The following is a 7,239-nucleotide window of genomic DNA, read 5'->3' as shown; positions in this document are numbered from 1 at the left end:
GGCTGGGAAAACTGGAAATCCATATGCAACAAAATGAAAGTAAACTCTTATCTCTCACCATGCAGAAAACTCAAAGTGGATCAAAAACCTAGAAATGAAACAAGAGACTCTGCATCTAATAGAAGAAAAAGTAGGCCCTAAACTTATCATGTGGGATTATGCCCCAACTTTCCTTAATAAGACTCCTATAGAGCAAGAATTAAAACCAAGAATTGATAAATGGGATGGAATCAAACTAAAGAGATTCTTCGCACAAAAGAAACAATCTGTGAGGTGAAGAGAGAGCCTAAATCCTGGGAGCAAATATTTTCCCCTAAAAGATCAGATCACTAGGGGCTGGGGATGTGGCTCAAGTGGTAGCGCGCTTGCCTGGCATGCATGCAGCCTGGGTTCGATTCTCAGCACCATGTACAGACAAAGATGTTGTGTCTGCCGATAACTGAAAAATAAATATTAAAAAATTCTCTCTCTCTCCTCTCTCACTCTCTCTTTAAAAAGAAAAGATCAGATCACTAATCTCTAGGGTATATAAAGAACTAGAAAAGCTAAGCACCAAAAAACAAATAACCCAATCAATAAATGGGCCAGAGACCTGAACAGACACTTCTCAAAAGAGGATATACAATCAATCAACAAATATATGAAAAAATGTTCATCATCTCTAGCAATTAAAGAAATGGAAATCAAAACTACTTTAAGCTACCATCTCACTCCAGTCACAATGGCAGCTATTTTGAAGACAAACAACAGTAAGTGTTGGCGAGTATGTGGGGAAAAATGTATACCCATACATTACTGGTGGGACTGCAAATTGGTGCAGCCAATATGGAAAGCAGTGTGGGGATTCCTTGGAAATCTGGGAATGGGACCACCATTTGACTGAGCTATCTCTCTCCTCGGTCTATACCCATAAGACTTAAAGACAGGATACCACAGGGACACAGCCACATCAATGTTTATAGAAGCACAATTCACAATAGCTAAACTCTGGAGTCAACCTATATGCCCTTCAGTAGATGAATGGATTAAAAATGTGGCACATATGCACAATGGAATTTTACTCAGCAATAAAAAAGAATAAAATCATGGCATTTTCAGGTAAATGGATGGTGCTGGAGAAGATAATGCTGTGTGAAGTTAACCAATCCCAAAATACAAATGCTGAATGTTTTCTCTGATATAAGGAGGCTGAGTCATAGTGGAGTAGGGAGGGGGAGCATGGGAGAAATAGATGAACTCTAGACAGAACAGAGGGGTGGGAGGGAAAGGGAGGGGGCAGGGAGTTAGCAAGACTGGTGGAATGTGATAGACATCATTATCCAAAGTACATGTATGAAGACAAGAACTGGTGTCAACATATTTATATACAACCAGAGATATGAAAAACTGCTGTATATGTGTAATGATAATTGCAATGCATTCTGATGTCATTTTTTTTAAATCACTGTCCTTACTTTTGTACACAGGTGTAGGATCTATGTACTTATAGAATACCAAAGGTGAAAAAACTGCTATCAGTATTTGGGCACTCTTTCTCAGCTGCCTACACTGTAATGAGAAACAGGCAGTAGTGCTCCCAAAGACAGGTACCTAACCTTGCTGAAACTGTATATATTGCTTAGGTGAAAAAAATAAATGCAATTAATTTTCTGTAATAGTTTTTTTCAGCTTGTCTTCTGTATGCTCAGTACCTTGAGGTTAATGTGAAGTGAAGAAGACCTTTTTTAACCATTAACAATTTATTTGTGTCCTATAGTCTCTTTTGGATATCTAGGTGTCTTTTAAAGATATCGCCTTTTATATTTGCTGCATCTTCTCCTGCTGCTTAGAATGAAGTCTGGCTATTAATTGAGAGGCAGGAAATATCTTATATATGCTCATAGATATGAAGTAGATGGAAATCTTGGAACCAGGCCTAAGTATATTGAATGGAGTTCTTTGCTGCTATAGGTATCACATCTGTTCTGGTCACAGAACCACTCTAGTCATGCATGGTTTTTGGGAATGATATGCTTGGAGAAAGTGAATACTGGGCTTTAATCATTCCATCTGCCTGTTTATTCTACTTCTGGGCCTCTAGTAATGTACCTTCTTTCTAAGCACCTCCATTTGAGCTCAAGTGAAGTCACAAAAGTGTCTGGACCGCTCACATGCTACATACGAGAACATAGACATACAGAGCATAGCAGATGTGCATCCAGATGATCTTTCTAGTCCATCTTTGTCAGAACAGCATCATCTTCCAAGCAAACACTGCAGAATAGGAGCAGAAACTGTACTGGGGCTCCATTTCTCTGAAATTTTGCTAACACATCAATGTCAGAAGCCTTTTTTTAATCTTGCCTTTAATCCTTTCACAGTCTGTCAGCTTAGAAAGACTATTTTCTTTTCCTCTCTAAAAGTACCTTTCACAAATTTTATATTCCCATTTCCAAGGGACAAGAAGTGCCATGACTCAGCTGTAGATGGGAAGCAAGAAGAGAAAGCTGCTTTCATGTGATAGCACACAACAAAGGGATATTTGCAAATTATTATATTTACAAAAATCATTAGATTTATACCCTATAATGGATATGATATAAAATCCAATGCTCTTTTTACTATTGGAATTCTAAAGTAGAATGTGCTATTTCATGAAGCAATATATATCCATTTAATAAATAAAAACTTTTGAAATAGCAAGCCAATAAAATACTGATGGCTTTGAATAAGGCAAAATACTCTTTTACTAAATAGAAGTAGCACAAAAATCAAATACTGAAAACAGACTTAAAAACTAATAACAGTATTTTTTAGCTTCTGAACAGTAGTGTTGCATGTCATCCCAGAGTGTCTTTTGCAGTAGAGCATCACTTGACTGTCATTCAGGCACTTCAAATGCACACCACACACACACACACACACACACACACACTCAGAGAAACATAGTTCTAAGTAATCATTCTCTGTGACTTTAACACTTGACTTTTCTTAGAGCAGCCCCATTTTAGTCAGCTGAATAGAGGCTGCAAGTTTTATCTGAGTTCTATGTGTGGTAATCATTAAAAAAAGGTTTGTTGGGAAGTAGCTCTATATTAGAATGCTTGCTTAGCATACATGAAGTCCTGGGTTCAATTCCCAGCACTGCAAGGGAGAAAGAAAAGGTTGATCAAGTAACTTTTTGTACTGTTTATACATTTACTGAAGTAATTAACTACATACTGACCAAGAAAATAATCTTAAGGATTTATCTACTGACTATCCCTTAAGTTTGAGACTTGAAAAGAATAGGAAAAAAAAGAACTAGTACCTCCTAAATCTTACATAATAGATGCAGTGCTGCTGCATCAGTCAATAGACACTTAGGTTTTTTACATTTTTATCTGTCATGAATAGTGTTCCAATGGGACATGGGCCTACAAATGTCTCTTGGATATACTGATTTTATTTCCTTTGTATTTGAATTCAGTACTAGAAATGCTGGATCATATATAGGTTCATTTTTTTAAATATTTATTTTTAGTTGTAGTTGAATATAATACCTTTATTTTATTTATTTTTATATGGTGCTGAGGTTCACATTCAGGGCCTTACACATGCTAGGTGAGCACTCTACCCTCTGAGCCACAACCCTAGGCCATGATTTTAATTTTTTTGAAGAATTCCCATACTGTTTTACACAATGAACATATTGATTTACATTTCTGTCAGCAAAATGCAAGGGTCCCCTTTTCTCCACATCCTTCCCAGCATTTGTTATCTTTAAATATGTTGACAATAACCATTGAAGCTAGAGTGAAGTGAGATCTCATTGTGGCTTTAATTTTCATTTCCCTAATAATTAGTAATATTGATCATGTTTCCTATACCTCTGAACAATCTGTAGGTCTTTAGAAGTATGTCTACTTAGATCTATTGCACATTTTTAAATCAGGTCATTTGTTCTTTGCTATTGCATTGTTTGCATTCTATATATATTCAGGCTGTTAACCAATTATCAGATAATATAGTTTACAAATATGTCCTCCCATTCTGTAGGTTGTCTCTTCATTCTTTCAATTTTTATCAATCTTGTGCAGGAGCTTTTCAGTTTGTCTTCTCTTTTCCCCCGTGCCGTTGTTTTTTCTTTTTTTTCCCATAATATCCTAGACCATTCTAATGTTCTGAAGAATTTTCTATGTTTTGGGCGCCGCAATTTTAACTCTAATCTGAGTAAACACATCCTCAAAATGTCTCTTTAAACTTTCTTTCCTTTCATTTAGGCAATACTGCTCTATGTCTGTATATGCCAGTATCATTAAAATAGTATACTGTACAAGTTTGTTTTGTAAATGTCATTAGAAATATACAATGAACACAAATAAACACATTCAACAGTATTTTGTATTTTTGCTTTGATACTGGTAAGGATTTTGAAATTCTTCCTTCTTGAATTAAGCTTTTGATTGTTTAAAAAAATCCCTTAATGGTTTTCATCGCAGATCCAACATTCTGTAAATTCTTCTCTCCATTTTATATATTGTTTGCCTCATCCTTGTGCACTTTTTAATGAAAACAAAGAGCCAGTCAAGGAAAGAAATCCTGACAAAATGAAACTCCAGTGCAGCTGCCTTCTACTATTCTTCAACCTAATGTTTATTAGCTGTTTGGTTTTGTTATGAATTATTATTTTATAGAGATTAAAAATTCTCACAAGGCATCACCTCTCAAAGCATATTCTGCTGGGTGAAATATGATAATAAATGGGGGACAGAAGGAATAAGTAGGAAAATGATAGCCAGAGAATACAAAAGGGAAATGAGGAAAATGTGATATTGAATTCCTTCAATGTCTTAAGAATCCATGACTCAGGAAGAACCCTGAACAGAAATCTAATTCTCCAAGTGTTGGACAAAGTTAATTAATTTGCAAATATATTTTATCTTGTAGTGACAGCCATGTGTGCTCTGGGCAATGAGGAAAAAGGAGGCTGAAAAAGGAGGCTCAAGCATGAAGAAATGGCAGGCTCACACAACATGACTCTAACCCTAAAAAATTGAGGTGACACCAGCTCATTACATCTCCTCCCAAAGAAATTCTCATAATAGGGTGCTGTTTTGATTAAGGTAGTGAAGGGGGCACTTGGCAATGCACTCAAAATACTGCTTCTATTTACTCTGCTGTGTACTTAAGTTTTTTTCCAAATGAATTGTGCCTGCAGGGAGAAGGGCCCTTCTGGCTTTTGTTATCAGCCCAAATAGGGTGGCAGATTGTTTACTTTTCTCTCTTAAGTCCTCTGGTCACTGTGTTCCTTGCCTTAATCTCCAGTATTTTATGTTTAATTCACTCACAATGAGGAGGAATCTTAATTTTCTTCATTCAGTGACTTGCACTTGCAAGATTCTAGCACAAGGTGCAGTAGAGACTCTAGGGTTCTTGCTTGGGCCATTTCTATATACAGATATCTAGTAATAAAGATACATTCCTCTTATTCAAATCACTTCACATGGCTATATACTTTTACATCACTGTCAGAATAATTATGAATTCAAAACTGTAGTAACAGGGAGAAGAGCAATAAAAGCCTACATTCAAAGTGGAGTCAGGCCATGCTTTATTCTCAACTTCTCCAATTATCTGCCTTTGCAAGAGTGAATTTTTTGGTCTAATTTGTTGAGTCAGCAACTTCTCATCTTGTGGAACACAAAAGAGAAAGTGGTTATTAGCGTAGTGAGCAAGAAGGAAATAACTAAAGATAACTTGAAGATAAAGTTGGATATTTATTACAAGAAAAGTTTATGAGTGCCTTTGTAGACCATATGATAAAGTCTGACATGTAGTCTAGGTATAATAGGAAGGCATTGAAAGTGTTTACAGAGAAGAATTAAATGACTTATGTTTTTTAAAAATAATATTATAGCTACAATGCACACATTGTATGGAGGAGAAGAAATGGTAGAATTATGGTTGGTGTTTTAGGTGTGTAAAATAGAGTGTGTATTGAAAAGTTTGGCTGATGGAATACTTTTATTAGAGGTAGAAAGATTAGACCATGCTAAGAAACCAATAATATAGAAAATTACTTTAAAATAGGAGCAGATCAGAATATATTTCAGGCTTATTTTGAGCAACTGAGTGGTCATAGGCACCAGATTATTCATCCATCTTTGAGCTTGGGTCTTACGTACTCTTCATAGTTTATATTTAACGTATGAGTGAGATTACCTCCACAAAGTTTCCATTTGGTGCTATGAAAAAAGTGGCAGCTTGGGAGGCTGAGAAAGGAGGATCATGAGTTCAAAGCCACCTCATCAACTGTGAGGTGCTAAGCAACTCAGTGAGACCCTGTCTCTACATAAAATACAAAATAGGACTGGGGATGTGACTCAGTGGTTGAATGTTCCTGAGTTCAATCCCAGCTATCACTCCTCCTCGCCCAAAAAAGGAGACTATCAACAAAAACAGTATTACCCAAAGAATGTCTTTACTAAAATGGAGCCAGAAAGTCATTAAGAAAAAATGACTATTGATACACTTCTCACATTGCCACCTGGAAATGTGCAAATTTTTGTGCACCTGTACATTTTCACTACAGGCATCTGAAATAGCCAGATAATTACATTGTGTATAGAGGAGGGGGCTGGGGATTGAACCCAGAGGTACTCAAACACAGAGCCATATCCCCACAGCCAGTTTTCTATTTTATTTAGAGACAGGGTCTCACTGAGTTTCTTAGGGACTATCTAAGTTGCTAAGTTTTGTCTTGACTTGAGGTCTTCCTGCCTCAGTTTCTTGAGTCAGTGGGATTAGAGGCTTGAGCTACCATACCCATATTTATTTGATTCTTTAAGAAAATACCACTATAAACAGGGTTGAGACTGGCTGATGTGCTGTAAAAATTTTGAATGCAGTAGAGTGGTGTTTTGTGTACTTTTTTGCACCTCAGTGAGGGTAGAAACTAATTCTTGTTCATTATGCCTGAGTCAACAGATGATATGCCCACCTATGAAGACTACTGCCAAGTGGCTCCTGTTTAAAAAGATTCTACCCAGCCCCCCCAGACATGTTGCACCACTGAGACCTGCTTAAAGTGGCATGGATAAAGAGTTCTCAGACTGATAGGATGTCAGTCAGATCTCAGTTTTAGAAGAAGGCCAGGATGAATGATCAATGAAAGAATAACGAGGCAAAGAGTGAGGACCCATTGATTTCTTTTTTTGTATTGTTGCATATGTTTGATGACACTTTGGATACACCAAGACCCTTACCAGGTGTGTGTGT

Source organism: Callospermophilus lateralis, unplaced genomic scaffold (genome assembly GCF_048772815.1).
Source record: "Callospermophilus lateralis isolate mCalLat2 unplaced genomic scaffold, mCalLat2.hap1 Scaffold_82, whole genome shotgun sequence".
Lineage (NCBI taxonomy): Eukaryota > Metazoa > Chordata > Mammalia > Rodentia > Sciuridae > Callospermophilus > Callospermophilus lateralis.
Note: the sequence above shows the minus strand (reverse complement) of the source record.